At 39.8% G+C, this 18,294-nt stretch overlaps 1 long non-coding RNA gene across 1 annotated transcript; it reads left to right on the top strand.

Moving 5' to 3' along the window:
- Window positions 1-9,914: 9,914 nt before the first annotated feature.
- LOC121755963 lies at window positions 9,915-11,563 on the top strand. The gene is made up of 2 exons (XR_006040883.1): window positions 9,915-11,219; window positions 11,352-11,563. It is a non-coding gene; the product is annotated as an uncharacterized LOC121755963 (long non-coding RNA).
- Window positions 11,564-18,294: the final 6,731 nt, after the last annotated feature.

The raw sequence follows: 18,294 nt of genomic DNA, 5'->3' as shown, positions 1-18,294 counted from the left end.
GCTTGTCTCCTGGATTCCCGTCTGTCCATCGGCGAATCCGTCCCCTCTTGGACATCTGTCAGGTCCACAATGAGATTAACCTCGTCCTCAACAGGTTCATGTACTTCTTCAGTAATGGGGGCAGCTGCCTCCCCAGACAACCCAGGGGTTGCCCCCTCAATATAAATAGGGGTTTCCCCCTCAGCAACCTCCTTCTCAGAAATTAGGGCATCGCCGCCCGCCATCCTTTCCGGGGTTCTCCCCCCAACAAATTCTTCAGAAAATCCAGGGGTCGCCCCCTCCAACTCACAAACAGGGGTTTCCCCCTCAACCTTATCAGTCGGGGTTTCCCCCTCCAAAACTTCACCAGAGAAAACAAGGGTCTCCCCCTCAACCTTATCAGTCGGGGTTTCCCCCTCCAAAACTTCACCAGAGAAAACAGGGGTCTCCCCCTCAACCTTATCAGTCGGGGTTTCCCCCTCCAAAACATCACCAGAAATAACAGGGGTCTCCCCCTCAAAATCACCAACAGCAGAAACAACAGGGGTTTCCCCCTCAACAACCGTCATCTGTTCCATCTCCGCAACTAGATCTGCCCCTTGTTCCTGCTCTTCGCCCACCGCGACTTCTTTTTTCGGTTCGCCAGTAAACGGGTCGACTTCTGCATGTACGGTAGATGGTCGAGAAATCGTATCCTCTGGAACTTGCGGCGGTTGTGGTGCGGTGGTCGTGGTGGATGTCGATGCGGCGGGCGTGGCCTTCCCCATCATTGTCGTGAGCAGGGCGAAAGCTTTCATTGCCTCCTCCGGACCGCCAAATTTCTGCATCAGTTCTGCCATGAAAGTCGCCGCGTTGGGATCGGCAGATCCGGCGGTGCTTCCTGCATTTGATGTGTTCTCCATTGCCTGAATCTGAAAATTTCTCAAAAACTTTGAAAGAATTTACTGGTTAGGGTTAGTGAATTGTTAGGTATCGCGAGAGAGAAGAATTGGGGATTTTTTGTTTTGTGAGAGAGAGAATTTGTTTTTAGAAGAAATAAGCGTATGGGACGAAAGAAGTAAAAATGGGTAAGGGCGCGTACGGTTTTGCAGACGGTTGCAGGCGTGATGTAAGCAACCGTTCTCCTTCCCATAAAGTAATACTTGAATTTCAAAAACTGTACCACTTCCATCCCAACCTAAGTTTCTCTGCCCCATGTAAATGCTACTCTCCGCGATACCACACTTAGGCAAAAACAAACGAAAATGAAACGCCAGACTCTCAGGTCAAGGATTCAAAACGTGACAAAACAATTTCCCTAAGGAGTCTGGTGATTCGAAAATATTTTTGGAAGATTAATTTTTTTCTCTTTGTTTGGTATTTTTTTCTTTTATAAAAACAGCTGGATATTTACACTTTCGATTGAGAACTCTCTAGATTCACTGGTTCAGTGAAAAGATAAGAAAAGAAACATTCCAATTTACCTGACCAAGGAATTCATCGAGAGTATTCCGCCCAGACCAATTAAGCGATAATAGGGAGTGCGCGTAGTGGCACTTCCTCCACTACACACAACTCAGAATTATCCCTAAAAATCTTCACCCGATGACCATTAACAAGAAAAGGAGTAGAGTTTAAGGCACTTCCCTGGATCTCCACAGTTCCGTTTGCTCGAAGACTCACGATAGTGTATGGCGCAACCCATTTGGACTTCAGTTTCCCTGGCATCAGCTTGAGCTTGGATTGAAACAGGAGAACTTTCTGCCCCACTTGTAGTTCCTTGACCCGGAGATTTTTGTCATGCCAAAGCTTAGTCTTCTCCTTATACCACGTAGCAGATTCATAAGACTAAAGCCTTAGTTCCTCCAGCTCCTGAAGCTGCAGTTTCCTCTCTTCCTCACAAGCCTGAGGGTTTCATGTTAATTTCCTTGACCGCCCAGTATGCTCTATGCTCCACTCCTACGGGTAGATGGCACATCTTGCCAAAAACCAATCTGTAGGGTGACATTCCGATAGGTGTTTTGTATGCTGTCCGGTAGGCCCACAATGCATCTCCTAGCCTCTTACTCCAGTCCTTCCTTGACGGATTCACCGTCTTCTCTAATATCGTCTTTATCTCCCTTTTGGAGATCTCGGCCTGTCCATTAGACTGAGGATGATACGGGGTAGAAAGCCTATGGTGGACCCCGTATTTCCTCATCAGAGCCTCTATTGTCCTGTTACGGAAGTGCGTCCCTTGGTCAGAAATAATTGCACGCGGCACTCCGTATCTATTGAAGATGTTGGCTCTAAGGAACTTGGCCACTTCTTTGGCCTCACAAGACGTGGTGGCCTTTGCTTCTATCCACTTCGAGACATAATCTACAGTCACAAGTATATAAGTATTCCCATATGAAGATGGAAATGGACCCATAAAATCCATTCCCCAAACGTTGAAAATCTTGCAAACAATTACTGGGAATTGCGGCATTTCATCTCTCTTCGAAATTCCTCCCGTCTGTTGGCATCTTTCACAGTTTTGGCAGAATTCGAAGGCATCCTTGTGTAACATAGGCTAATAAAAGCCACTATCTAACACCTTCCTTGTTGTTTTCCTCGATCCAAAGTGACCTCCACACGCTAGGGCATGGCAATGATTAAGTACATCTTTCTGCTCCCATTCTGGAATACACCTCCTAAATACTTGGCTTCGCTTTTCAATTTCATCTTCTGGGCCCGGGTGATTGATTGAGAGCTTGGTACCTCTCTAGTGACCAAGTAGTTTGCTAGGTCTGCGAACCAAGGTTAAGCGTTTAGATGACATTTTCATTTCTCAGAATCTCCTGGACCTGTTGTTGCCATCACCATTTCCCAACAGATGGGTCTAGGAAATGTTCTTATACAGTACAAATGCTCCTCCGGAAATGCATCAGGTATAGCTTCATCTGTCTCTCCTTGAAAAATCCTGCTCAAGTGATCAGCTACTTTGTTTTCAGTCCCCTTTTTGTCACTGACTTCCCAATCAAATTCCTGCAATAGCAACACCCAACGGATTAATCTTGGCTTGGATTCTTTCTTCGCCAGCAAGTACTTGATAGCTGCATGGTCAATGAAGACTATCACCCTCGACCCCAGCAAGTACGGGCGAAACTTCTCAAACGGGTATACTACCGCCAGCATTTCCTTCTCTGTGGTGTCATAATTCTTCTGGGCCTGATTGAGTGTTTTTGATGCATAAAAAATCACATAGCTTTTCCCATCAATTCTTTGACCCAGCACTGCCCCCACTGCGTAATCGCTCGCGTCGCACATTATTTCAAATGGTAAACTCCAGTCAGGCGCCCTGATAATAGGGGCAGAGACTAGTTTATCCTTCAGTAGCTGAAAAGCTTCCTTGCACCCCTCGTCGAAACGAAGTCAACTTCATTATGTAACAAATGGGTGAGTGGTTGGGCAATCCTCGCAAAATCCTTAATGAATCTTCTGTAGAAACCCGCATAACCTAGGAATCCTCTAACTTCTTTCTGATTCGTCGGGTAAGATAATTTTGAGATCACATCAACCTTCGCCTAGTCTACATGTATACCCCTCTCTGAAACTACATGCCCTAGGACAATTCCTTCAGGGACCATAAAGTGGCATTTTTTAAAATTTAGAACCAAATGTTTTTCCTGGCACCTCCTCAACACTACATCCAAACTTGCTAGACATGAGTCAAAAGAATTCCCATACACGGTGAAATCATCCATGAAAATCTCGATGAAATCCTCCAATAAATCCGAGAAGATACTCATCATGCACCGTTGAAAAGTGTCTGGTGCATTACAAAGCCCAAACGGCATCCTTCTATAAGCATGCGTTCCGAAGGGACACGTAAATGTAGTCTTCTCTTGGTCCTAGGGATCCACATAGATTTGAAAGTATCCACTGTACCCGTCAAGGAAACAGAAATATTGCTTGCCTGCCAAACGCTCCAGCATCTGATCAATAAAAGGTAAGGGAAAATGATCTTTCCTTGTCGCTTCATTCAACTTTCTATAATCGATGCACATCCTCCACCCAGTAACTAGTCGAGTGGGCACCAGCTCATTCTTGTCATTCTTGACAACCTGTATTCCTGACTTTTTAGGTACCATATGGACTGGACTAACCCATTCGCTGTCGGGTATGGAGTAAATGATTCCCAGCGAAAGCAGCTTCAAAACTTCCTTCAAAACTTCCTCTCTCATGTTCGGATTTAGCTTGCGTTGTGGATCTCTACATGCCTTCGCACCTTCCTCAAGCCTAATGTGGTGCATGCAAAGATCAGGACTGATTCCCACTAGGTCGGAGAGAGTCCATCCTATAGCCTTCTTGTTTCTTCTGATCACATTCAGCAATTCCTCCTCCTGTTCTTTGGTCAAGTTGCTGTTGATGATAACGGAAAAAGTCTCATTCTCTTCTAGATAAGCATACTTGAGGCCTGGTGGGAGCACTTTCAGTTCTTTCTTCAGGGTGCTTGCCTCCTGGGGCAAGGGATTTTTCTCTGTTCCATCGGATATCATTTCTTTCCCTGACCTAGAAGAAGCCTCCATGCTCGCCACATGGGGTGTCTTCCTTGACTTAGCTACTCCTGGATTTTTACAGAATTCCAAGATTGCTCTAGCCAGCTCTTCATCTGATAATTCACTTGTGTTCATTGCTTCACACCATCCAGCCACTTCTCTGTCGATAGAGTAACTCATCTCCGAATTTTCAATCTGTTCCTGGATCAATTCTGTCTCAAGTTATTCCTGGACCAGGGGGTTAATAACATCGATAGCATGCAAATTTTCTACATCAAGAGGTTTTTTCATTGCTTCATCGATGCTAAAGGTATATTTTTCCCCATTGTAGTCGAGGCATATAGTTCCATCAAAAACATCAATTATGGTCTTGGCTGTACGGAGAAAAGGCGTCCCTAGGAGTACACCACTAGACTCAACAGACTCATTGTCACTCATCTTTATCACATGAAAATCAGCTGGGTACAAGAAATCTTGCACCCTAACTATCACATTCTCAAGCACTCCTTCAGGGCAAATACACGACCTATCCGCTAGCTGGATTACCACTTTCGTATCTACCATACTTACTCCTACCAGTTTCTTGTAAATGGAAAGCGGTAACACATTTATTAATGCCCCTAAATCACACATTGCATGCTCAATTTGTACATCACCAATGGAAATGGGTAAGGTGAACATACCTGGGTCAGTACATTTTGAAGGCATCCTTCATTTTTGAATCACTGCGGATGCGTTCTCGCCTATCAGGATCTTCCCACTGGGTCTTGTCTTCCCAGCTATAAATTCCTTAGTGAACTTGCTAAATACTGGTAACTTCAAGGCTTGTAAGAACGACAAATTAATCTCCAGCTTCCCAAAGATGTCCATGAAGTCTACCGGTTCTTCCTTCTTTTTCCTAGCTTCCCCTCGATGTGGGATCGGTTTCATTTTTTTCTCTGCACTCGTAGAACCTCCAGCTGAAAACTCATCCGTTCCTTTTCTCCAAATCACCTTCCTGAAGGTCATCTATATTCCTAGAACCCCCTGCTTCCAAATTCTCAGACTCAGGAGTTAAATCCTTCCTTACATTGTCCTTCACGGAAGGTGTTTCTTCCTCATTCCTCATCGCTGGACCTTCATATCTTCGCTCAAATCGTAAAGTGATCTGACTGATGTTAGCTCTGTCTAGCGGCCTTACTGAGGCAGGGATCTTCCCTTCATTTCCTCGCATCTCGCTCAAGGATGTAGCGATCTGGGACATTTGCTTTGCCAACATATCCATTGCTGCCTTCTGTTCTAATTGAGCATCCTGGAGCTTATGCTGTTGAGAACTGACTAAATCATGTACCATATCATCTAGATTCCTTGGTGATTTAGGATGAGACTGTCCTGCACTTGGTCCTGGATCCAGATGTGGACCACTTCCTTGATTCTGGCGAAAGTTTCCTTGACCTCCTGAATTGTTGTTATACTGATTTCCCGGCCCTTGATTCCCCTGGTAGGTAGGTTGGGGATTTTGATAATTCCCGGTGTAATTCCTTTGATGTGGCGGCACATAAGAGTTCCCCTGATTTTGATTCATGTTCCCCCAATTAGAGTGATCTCCCTGGTTCCGGTTGTTCCAGCCATTTTGCCCCTCCTGATTTCTCCCAGACCAATTAGTCTGTCTTTCTGGTTGATCCGTCAACTGAGTGTTCTGTTGTGGAGGTGGTTGGTTCGGATCGTTGTCAGACCATCTAAACTTGGGATGGTTTCTCCACGGTGCATCCCTATATCTTCCGGGGTTCCAACTCCCATCTGGGTTCCAACTTCCCATCGCATTAGCCTGGGCCTGGTAATCTCCTCCGTGAGGATCATAATACTGCTGTGTTGGAATTTCTCCTGGACCTGGAGATTTATCCTTCACTTGTGCAGCTGGCGGAGTGGTTTTCTCTATTGCATTCAACAATGCTTTCTCGAGCCTATCTATTCGTGCCTCGACTCTCTCGTCATCCTGCTCCCTCAGGGCATTTGCTGATCCTCTCCTCATAACATTCCTCGGGCTGTCGTATGTCTTTTTAGCCTCTATCAACTTTCCCAGAATCTCTCTTGCCTCGCTACCCCTCTTCTTCGTAAAATTTCCCCCGCTCAAGGAGTTCATCAAATCCTTCGACTCGGGGTTTGCTCCTTCATAGAACATATAATAAATCTCTGCCTCGATCATTCTGTGATTTGGGCAGGCGTCCAGCAAACCCTTGAATCGCGACCAATATTAGCTCAACGACTCGTCGTAATCCTGCTTGCACTCCACTATCTCATTCTTCAGAGCATTTATCTTGTTGGAGGGGAAGAAATAATCTAGGAACACCAATTTAAAGTCCCTCCATATGCGAATAGAATCTGGGGGTAACCTCAATAACCACGTGTTGGCTTCCCCCTTCAAGGTAAAAGGAACCGCGCGCAGGCGATAGTCCTCCTCCGTTGCATCATTTGGCCTCTTCTGAATGCTACACAATTTGCTGAATTCATTTAAGAACTCGTGCGGGCACTCATTCCTACGCCTAGAGAATGTTGGCAGAATGCCGAGCACATTCGTCTTGATCTCAATGGCCCTCTGGCGCGGATTCATCACTATAGCTTGGGCTGGCTCACCATCGAGATGGGCCGTGAGCGAACCAATCTCCGGATCTGGATCGACCACGTGTGCCATGTCTCCTATTTCTGCCTATTCTGTATCTGTCTCTGAAGATGATTTGGGATCCTCCCTTCCTGACGAACTCCAACTCTCGTCGCTTTCTGAACCAAACGGAAATGGATCTCCTGTTGATAAACCCGATCTGGTGGTGACCGTAGATGCTGTGTTCTTGACTTGCCAAATAAACTGCTCGTTCCTCCACTCAGATGAGTCACCATAGTGTCCAAACCGCGAGTCTTTGCTCATAAACTGAAAATAAAGGAAAAGAAAGAAAAATTAAGAACTATGTACACCAAAATTCTCTAAACACAATCACAAATTACGCCTTCCATCCCCGGCAACGGCGCCATTTGAAGCATGCTTGTCGTTAGTGTGAGTGTGTGTATAATAAACTTCTAGATCGAGCTGCCAAGTCCAATGAATCCACTAAACACTAGGTCTAGGAACTCAAGGCGACGCGGGAGACTCTGTCAATGGACACACAAACTCTCGCGTTTCAAAGATCCCTCAACCCGTTATACTATAGACTAGTATAGAGAAGCAAGGGGTCGATCCCACGAAGATGGACACGTAAGAAAGCATCTAGAGATTTTTGGTTAGAAAACGGCTGCTGCCACGCAAACTTGGGTTGAGATATAACTACTTCTACACATAAGCACGAAATTAAACACTAGACCTAGTAAACTGTAAACAGCATGCAGACATCGAACATCCTTAGATCAATGTAATTTTAAACTTACTTCCTAGACCAAGTACGGAAGTGGGAACCAACTTCCAGAAATATCAAGTACGGAAGAAAAGATGCAACTAACAAACTAAGAACCTAACTAACAATGACATGCTTAACTTCAACTAAATCAAACACGAAGATGAAGAAAACAGAGCACATACCGGGATTCGAACAAAATGTAAAAATTCGGACATCGAAAACTTGCAAACAACCGAAAATAAAAGAGATCTACGTATACTAGGCGAAATGAAATGAAAACACGAAAGCTAGGCATAAATTGCAATCACTCTTCAGATCCAACGTCGGAAACTCAATCCACTCCGGATCCAAGCAAACCGAACCCAACAGCAACCAAAATCAACTCCATAGTTCCCGATTCACCCAGATCTACTTCGATCAACACCAGATTCCAACGATTCCACCCAAACTCAGCAACCAACACGAAACTCAAACATCCAACTCAGTAATCACAACAAACTCAAAATAATGAACACCCATAACCAAAACTCAACAGCAACTCAAATACGGAAAATAGAAATTGCATAAACTACGGAAATTTAACCTAAAACAGAGCCGAGCTTCGAACGGCGAAGCTCGGTGAAATCTTCAGCAGTCACTAAAATAAAAACGGGAAATTGTTTCTTCGCCCTCTGCAAGGATGGTATTACACCACAAATATCGAGAATTTGAAAGCAACAGTGACGGCAAACGCAACCCCCTTCGAAACTCCGAAAATCCCCTAAGTATGCAGAAGTGTGTGAGCTAAGAACCATAGGCCTAAGTGCCAAAAGTCCCCGAGCATTGCATGCTCTCTTCCTTATATAGATGCGGTAGGATCTTCTAGAAACATTCGCAGAAATCTCCATTCTGCCCTTCAGTTTCACGATCCCTCCGTATAGTCATTTTTCTCCGAATTTGCTCACTTATTCGCCGTATTTGCATGGTCCTTGTAATTCATCTTCTTTGTTCCTCGACCTGGCGAATTCTTCTGCACACCTGGCTTAAAACATGTGTTTGACCCTATAATTGTATTAATTCAACCCCTAGACCTATGCATGAAATTAGCCTTATCATGGACATATTGCCAAAAATCATAAGTTTTATTAAAGTTTTGTCAGCCACAGTTGAGTGAACACGAGGTTTTACTTAAAAAGGGGCCCACGTCACTAAAATTCCTTTAGTTCATAAAATTGATTTCGCAATCACATAAACATAGATACCATATCTGAACGTAAGTGGCCACATTCCACGATGGTCACTGGACTGGCCAACTCGAAAGCTAGCTCACGGTCCCCATATGTGTACACTAGTCCGAGTAGGGTTTGCGGCCCTACTGGGACCCGAATTCGATTAAACATGATTGGCAAAGCCAAACAGATAGGTATTTATAAAAGCAAAACATGGCATGACAAAAACATGTATAGAATTTTTCACATAAACATGCTAAAGTCACGTTTAAAAAGGAATGCCCACCTCAAAAGCTATTTCCTTAGTCGGAACGTTTCCTTGATTTGGTCTTAAACGACGTGCGAAAACGCCCCTTTAGAAAATGAGAATAATACTTAATTAGGCTTAAGAAGCCAAATAAACTTGACGTGAATGCATCCTAAGTGCATGATCATTTTATTCTTTTTCCTTATTGCATAGAAAAGTCGTTGAGCATTACTTAAATCGAGTGATTTAATTTATGTGGAGGTTTACAAATTATTCGATTAACAAAAGAATCTTACCTCCTACGCAAAAATTATTCAAGCATTAAAATAAAATCCGGGAATTATATTTATCATTGCGGAAATTAATTAGCGGACCAACAGTTAATTGATCGGGCAAAAGATTTGGAGAGCCCACAACTTAAAAGACATAGCAGGCCCAACTTGAGAGAAATTAGCCCATTCCTAATTTTATCTCCCTGGCCCAAAACAAAATAAAAGAAAAGGGCCAAAACAAAACACAACCCAACACCAAAATATCTCAGTGGCCCAACTAATTAAAAGAGTGGCCCAAGATTTATTTAAAAGGTAGCCCAAATTTAATTAATCTACTCCCCACCCATCGGTTTCTGTCTCCCCCCCTTCAACAAAAATCCCCAAATCAGGTATGGAAACCCTAGATCTCCTTCTCTCCCTCATTCTCGGCTCCTCTTGGCGGTGCTATATCGCCGCCTCCGTCGCGCTCCCTCCGTCGCGTTTCCCTCACGGCTCACCACCAGCCGCCGTCTTCCTCGCAAGGCAGCGCCACCATTGCCGCCTCCGTCGCGGCGTCAAGTTCGGGACCGGTGAGTAGCATCGCCGGCTTCTCCCATCCCCTCACAGCGTGGGTCCCTCCGAGCTACCCGGGGGTCGGTCGCTGTCAGAGCTGCCGCAACCCTGCCCCGCGAGCCACGTCGTTTCGCCGGCCAGAAGCTAAGTCTCTACCCTCTCCCTCTTATTTTATTGTTTAAGCACGAAAACTAAATCACAGGAAACTGATCTGTGCCCTAAATCCTTTAATTACTAGTGTCTTAGAGGTGTTGTTGTTGATGTGATCTAAAGCTTGAGAGGAAGTAGAGTTTTGTTCTTCTGTTCCAACTTCAAAATTGAACTACAGCATGCTTGGTCTTCAAGTTCTACTGTTCTTATATTTATTTGAAGTGTTGGTGTTCTAACATTCTTGAGGTTTGGTTGCTACAAGATATCCTTGTGCTTAGGCATGCTTGTGTAGTGGTGTTCTACTGGGATGAAAAGGAGTTACAAGTAGGGTTGTGTGAGTTACCTGCTGTGGTGAAGAGCTGGGAGAGAAACTGATGTGCTCTTGCTAGCTTAGTCCACTCACTGCCCTTTCCTCAAGAAACTCAACCTCTCTCGTTTTTTTTTTGACTGAGGTGTTGGTAAGGAGTGAGACTAAGGGGAGACATATATATATAGGCATTTGTGTAACTGGAAATCTGCAAGGCAGATTGTGCAGGGGTGAATCTGATACTTTGAGCGATGTGTTGTCTTCTCTTTCATAGTCTACTTGAAACTCTTTTGCCCATATTGGGTATATGGTCTTGACTCATTTATGGGATGTTTGGAAGGTTGTGTGAGGCTGTACAAGTGATGTACTCGTGAATCATTAAATGGGTTGAACTCCTCTCTTGTTTTCTTATTGCAGCAACATCCCTTTTTGATTAGCTTCCTCCTACTTGGTTGATTTGATTTGTCTACATTTAGGGTACATGTACTCTTGTGTTTAAACACTTTGTTTGATTGTTGCATGTAGTACTTGGAGAGAAGGCAGGGGCTGTTGGGAGAGGATTTGAGGAGTTGACCAAGCCTTTTTAGGTAAATCTTGGTCCTCTCTTTCCTAAAGTGTTGCTGCCCTATGGCCTTAGGTAATCTCCTATCTAAAGTATAAGAGTTTATTTGTAATTTCCTCCCTTATATAAGAGTTAATTTTTTTTAAAGTAAAAGTAGTGGCTGATGAAGCCCTCAAAAGCATCTAATACATTGTTTTCTTGCTGCAGGATAAGGCAGAAGAGAGAGAGATAGGCTGCTACTCTGGCTGACTTTCGGGCTAAACTCCGGTTGTGCACGGTGTGGTTTGGACTTGCAAAGAAAGGCCCAACATTTGTATATTTGTGTTCTTAAATTCCTTCCCAAATTAAAGGGGTAGCTTGATATATATATATATATATATATGGGTGCATTATAATGATAAACCCAATTTGTGTGATAACCCTATAACTAAATCTCCACCACACATTTTTAAAATATGTGGTCTAGATTTAATCTAACAAAACTATCATTTTATCAAATAAAACTATCATTTTATCAAATAAAACTATCATATTTCGGTTATATAGGGGCAAAATTGTCATTTCGTTATGAAGCTTGACCTTGCTCTTTCAAACACTTCCACTCACAATCTGCCGCGAAATGATGAGAAGAAGTTCAAACTTGATGAATCATTCTCCGATGATGAGAAACGACGCTATCAGTATCAGCCATTTCACAGAGCAAAATTCACCGATCTTCTTAAGTAGCAAATGCAGTCGAAATTGGGGAAAATGTGCCCAATGCTTCAATGGCACAATTTCGACAGCGACGTGGAGAGAGCATAAAAAGCAAGTGCGTGTTAGTGTGTGAGAGAGAAAGCGAGAGAAAGAGGAGGAGGAGCCCCCCGTTACATGGTGGAGCTTGACTTTATACTGCCATTGTCGTCTCTTTAATTTGTTTCTCTTTTTCTTTTTTTTTCTTTTTAAGGGAATTAACTGAAATTTGTTGACGATGTTTATAACTAGAAAATTATACAGTAATCACAGTTTTAGTCAAACATGCAAATGACTTTATATTTTGGGAGGAATCACATTATGATAGTTTTAGGGGATAAAATGATAGTTTCAGAAGGTAAAATGATAATTGCACTTGATAAAATGATAGTTTCAGGGGATAAAATGATAGTTTTAGAATGTAAAATGATAGTTGCACTTGATAAAATGATAGTTTTAGGGGATAAAATGATAGTTGCACTTGATAAAATGATAGTTTCAGGGGATAAAATGATAGTTTCAGAATGTAAAATGATAGTTGCACTTGATAAAATGATAGTTTCAGGAGATAAAATGATAGTTGCACTTGATAAAATGATAGTTTCTAATGATAGTTTCAGTGGATAAAATGATAGTTTGAAATGATAAAATGATAGTTTCAAATGATAAAATAAATCATAATACTACTATGAATATAAATAAGCATAATACGGCATTACACATATACTACTATTTCGTTAGTTTGTTTACAAATATTTTGCTATGCAATTAAAGTCTGGCACGCGAAATTATGGAGGTTTGAATTAGTGAGTCCACACAACTCACCATTTTCAATATCATATTTAATCAATATTTTGAATAATTAAAATGGCACGTGAAATAGTTAATGCTTAAAATTTAATTTTTTTAAGCATTAACTATTTCACATGTATACTTATAAAATCAAATTCAGTTGTATATAATAGTACTTTTTTTTGTTTTAAAATCACGTATTTCTCCATAATTTTTGTCCGATTTCAAATTGCATACAACATGGCAGCTGATTCGATTATCAGTTTTGATTTGGATTTTACCTTATGAAACTATCAATTTACTCTAAAACTATCATTTTACATTCTGAAACTATCATTTTATCCCCTGAAACCATCATTTTATCAAAGTTCAACTATCATTTTACTTTCTGAAACTATCATTTTATCAACTCAGAGTATCATTCTATCCGGCAAAAACTATCATTTTATCAACTCAGAGTATCATTCTATCTAACCAAAACTATCATTTTATCAACTTAGAGTATCATATTTCGGTTATATAAGGGCAAAATTGTCATTTCGTTATGAAGCTTGACCTCGCTCTCTCAAACACTTCCACTCACAATCTGCCGCGAAATGATGAGAAGAAGTTCAAACTTGATGAATCATTCTCCGATGATGAGAAACGACGCTATCAGTATCAGCCATTTCACAGAGCAAAATTCACCGATCTTCTTAAGCAGCAAAAGCAATCGAAATTGGGGAAAATGTGCCCAATGCTTCAACGGCACAATTTCGACAGCGGCGTGGAGAGAGCATAAAAAGCAAGTGCGTGTTAGTGTGTGAGAGAGAAAGCGAGAGAAAGAGGAGGAGGAGCCCCACCGTTACATGGTGGAGCTTGACTTTATACCGCCATTGTCGTCTCTTTAATTTGTTTCTCTTTTTCTTTTTTTTTCTTTTTAAGGGAATTAACTGAAATTTGTTGACGATGTTTATAACTAGAAAATTATACAGTAATCACAGTTTTAGTCAAACATGCAAATGACTTTATATTTTGGGAGGAATCACATTATGATAGTTTCAGAGGATAAAATGATAGTTTCAGAAGGTAAAATGATAGTTTCAGAATGTAACATGATAGTTGCACTTGATAAAATGATAGTTTCAGGGGAAAAAATGATAGTTGCACTTGATAAAATGATAGTTTCATGGGATAAAATGATAGTTTCAGAATGTAAAATGATAGTTGCACTTGATAAAGTGATAGTTTCAGGAGATAAAATGATAGTTGCATTTGATAAAATGATAGTTTCAGGGGATAAAATGATAGTTTCAGAAGGTAAAATGATAGTTGCACTTTATAAAATGATAGTTTCAGGGGATAAAATGATAGTTTCCGAAGGTAAAATGATAGTTGCACTTAATAAAATGATGGTTTCAGGGGATAAAATGATAGTTTCAGTGGATAAAATGATAGTTTCAAATGATAAAATGATACTTTGCCAAAAAATGATAAAATGATAGTTTCAAATGATAGTTTCAGTGGATAAAATGATGTTTTGAAATGATAAAATGAAGCATAATACTACTATGAATATAAATAAGTATAATACGGCATTACACATATACTACTATTTCGTTAGTTTGTTTACATATATTTTGCTATGCAATTAAAGTCTGGCACGCGAAATTATGGAGGTTTGAATTAGTGAGTCCGCACAACTCACCATTTTCAATATCATATTTAATCAATATTTTGAATAATTAAAATGGCACGTGAAATAGTTAATGCTTAAAATTTAATTTTTTTAAGCATTAACTATTTCACATGTATACTTATAAAATCAAATTCAGTTGTATATAATAGTACTTTTTTTTGTTTTAAAATCACGTATTTCTCCATAATTTTTGTCCGATTTCAAATTGCATACGACATGGCAGCTGATTCGATTATCAGTTTTGATTTGGATTTTACCTTATGAAACTATCAATTTACTCTGAAACTATAATTTTACCTTCTGAAACTATCATTTTATCCCCTGAAACCATCATTTTATCAAAGTGCAACTATCATTTTACTTTCTGAAACTATCATTTTATCAACTCAGAGTATCATTCTATCCGGCAAAACTATCGTTTTATCAACTCAGAGTATCATTCTATCCGGCAAAAACTATCATTTTATCAACTCAGAGTATCATTCTATCCGGCAAAAACTATCGTTTTACCCCCTGCGCCTTTTTTATGAAGTAAATCTAAGTTTGAATCTCAGTCACAAGATTAGAAAATATGTGTGGTCCAGATTTGGTTATAGGGTTATCACACAAATTAGGGGTTATCATATGATCACAACTCTATATATATATATAGGGGAGCGTTATTCTCCTATGCATCCCTTAGATCCTTTATTCTTCTTAATATGGGCCGTTAGATCTCATTCATCAACGGTCCAGATGATCTGCATTATTACACAATAATGGTGCATTATTAGTCGGTGTGCATTATTCAACTGAAAATCTGCATTATTAAATGACACGTGGCACCAATCTAACTGTCGGATGACAAAATCGTGGGGGTGATATTAAAAAGAACAAAGAACAAAAGATACAAAAAGGAAATGAATACATCCATATATATATATATATATATAGGTTTTTTTATCAAAACAAGTATTGCCTTAAATCAAGAAATACAGATGGTTTTTTGTCCATAAGGTTAGCCAATCTCATCTTAAGATTAGATTATCTAACGGCTAGATTAATTTGTTAGATATTATTAATTTATTCACTAATATTCATAAAAGGTTAATTATGTCAATTGCATAATGTCGTTGGTTATAGAAGTTCCTATAATTTTGCTCCTTCATCTCTCCACTAACTAATCATCAACGTAAGTTATGTATGTTATCAATCTATGAGATTTCATCTCCTTCATATCTTACATGAAAATTCATATGATATTCCATTCATTTTCCCTTCTACTAAGTTTTCACATTTAAAAATTTGGTAAAAGCCTTTATCGATTAGTCGAGGCGGTAGAGTATTATTCCCAGCCAACCTTTGAGTTTGCATTCCACAATCTCGAAACTACCTATTTCAGTTTAACATTCCGTTCTGCATCATTTTTTTGATTTTGTGTTTCTTGTTTCTCGATCCAATATATATACTGTAAATTAATACAATATACTTCAGTTATTCATCTCATTTTTCTTGTCAGCGGGCATTTTTTATTTAGACATATGAATTTAAGTATCTGAACTTTCATTGATAGTGTTTAATGTTTTGATATCAAGATTTGTTGGTTTATGTTATGATATAGATTTCCGGAAATGGATTCTGAAACGCCATCTACTTCGCATGTAGATAATCAATCATCCTTCGATGACATTGTTGAGAATACAGGTTACGATTTAAATCATCCTTCGATGACATATCTTTATAATCAATTATTTTTATTCTTGATTCTGTATCAATATTAGTAATGATGTAAGTTTGACTTAGTTGTGGTGTTGCTATGACATGTTATTATACGACCGTTTATATGCACTAAGTATGAACGTTTTTTCCGCTATGCTTCTATTTGTGTATAGTATGACCCATTTTCGTCTAGGATAGTTGTATGAGTTGTATGACGATATTGCATCCTATTATGACCTATTATCATTCAAATTCCAGTAGATGGAATCTTGTATTTAATTAATAGTTATTTTTTTTTGTGTTTTCAGATTTTGAATTATTACAGATTTAAATACACCAGAATGCCCCATAGAACTTAAACCATTCGTTGGTCGTAGCTTCCCCACATTGGACAACGCAATTGAATTTTACGAGAACTATGGGCGACATGTTGGTTTTGATACAAGGAAGAACGGTTCAAAGAAGGTTGATGATATCACCATATGGTTTTACATAGTGTGTAACAGAGAAGGTGAACAGAAATTTAGCGATCAACAACACAAACGACGGCGTAAATCGAAAAAATGTGGATGTAATGTTGGTGTTGCATTCAAAATTGTATTTTACGTGTTACTGAGTTAATTCGTAATTGTATTTTACATTCTGTTTGTAAATAGTTTTTTGTCATGTCTAGAAATTAGGATAATTATAACCCAATTTACCATTAGTGTTGCATGAACCTTATATGTTAGGGTTTTGTATATTAGAAATCACCTTTCGAGTGATTGGATACTGTAAAACTCTACTTGTTATTTTCCAATGAATAAAACAGATTATTTTTGTCACAATGTTGTTATGTTTTATATTTAATGGTTGTTTATTGCATATTTAAATGTATAAGAACGTAACAAAGTCTAAGTCTTTGTTCTAGTAGACCGGTTGTGGGCGTCGTCCACTTTAAGGTAACACGGTCAGTTCTGAACAAAGAAAAAGAAGAATTTCACAACCCAGATAGGCCTAGACTACCTATCGTGAAAGGTTGCAATGTCAGTCCGATTATTTCTAAGCCTTATTGAAATAAGATGACGTTAGTGTGGTATAGCACTGAATGGATCTAACAGCAAGACGAGTATTTATGCTATCTACTGAAAGACGAGGTCTTGATAATAATTTCTTAATCAATGTACGTTAGCATTGAGCATATGATATTGAGTATCTACTACTTTTACTTACCAAAGGTGCGGATTTTTTGTAACCCAACGATCCAGGTATATTGGGTAGTGGTAATCATTATCTAGCGGTGCTAGGATTGCTATTACGTTGAATCGTGCGCGAGGAGAGTCTCGTTTGATAACATCCACAAGAGGAGCTCGAAACAAGGTTTTATTATTCGGAACCTAGCTAGTTGGAGTTTGATTAATCTATGAATAATAAATAAGAGTTTCTTGCTAAGTCCACTCTTGGAGATTAAATATGTTGATTAATTAAGTCCATAGCAGACATTAATTAATTAATGGATGTTTCTATCTTAAGCGCGGGAAATGAATTGAACGCAAATAAAGGAAACCCGAAATACTTGTAATTTCTGATTTGGAAAGGCAGTGCAATATTACTTCTGTAGTGGCAGCTTGTAATATTCCAATATAAGCTTATATTAAATTGGGGGTTCAATTTAATTAGTAAAAAACTAATTGGGTGGAGCCTGATCCAATTCTTCCTTAGATCCCTGACTGGGCCCAATTTGTGACTTAATATAAATAGGAGAATAAAGCAGACATAAAACATTTTTTTCTTTTTTTACAAAAAAATTCCGTCCCCCTCTAGAGAGAGAGGGTTCGAAATTTGTGCCTCCTCCGTGAGCAGTTTCTGTCTTCCATTATTCGAGTCCTAGTACGTTGGTGAGATTTGCCCACACAAATATCAGCGTATAGTCCGGGACACCAGTCAGAAGATCCGAGGTCTTGTATTGAAGATCTTCACGTGGAGACGAAGCAAGGCATCATCGATTCTTGATTGAATCAACGAGGTAAATTGGCTAATTCTGTAGTAAGCATGTTTTAGGGATTTTATATGCTAAAGCATGTTTCAATTCAAGTTATGAGCATGATACATGTGATAATTGCGCGAATAGAATTTGTCTGAATAATTTGCTAAATAGATCAAATTCATGTGATCGGATATTGATGCACGCTTCCGCTGCCAACCCCTTCAATTGGTATCAGAGCCAGTCTTTGGCTCTGATTATTTGGATTTAAATTTTGCGAAATTCAT

The sequence above is a fragment of the Salvia splendens genome, chromosome 11 (genome assembly GCF_004379255.2).
Source record: "Salvia splendens isolate huo1 chromosome 11, SspV2, whole genome shotgun sequence".
Classification (NCBI taxonomy): domain Eukaryota; kingdom Viridiplantae; phylum Streptophyta; class Magnoliopsida; order Lamiales; family Lamiaceae; genus Salvia; species Salvia splendens.
The sequence above is the reverse complement of the archived record's forward strand: the minus strand, read 5'-3'. Positions and strand labels throughout refer to the sequence as shown.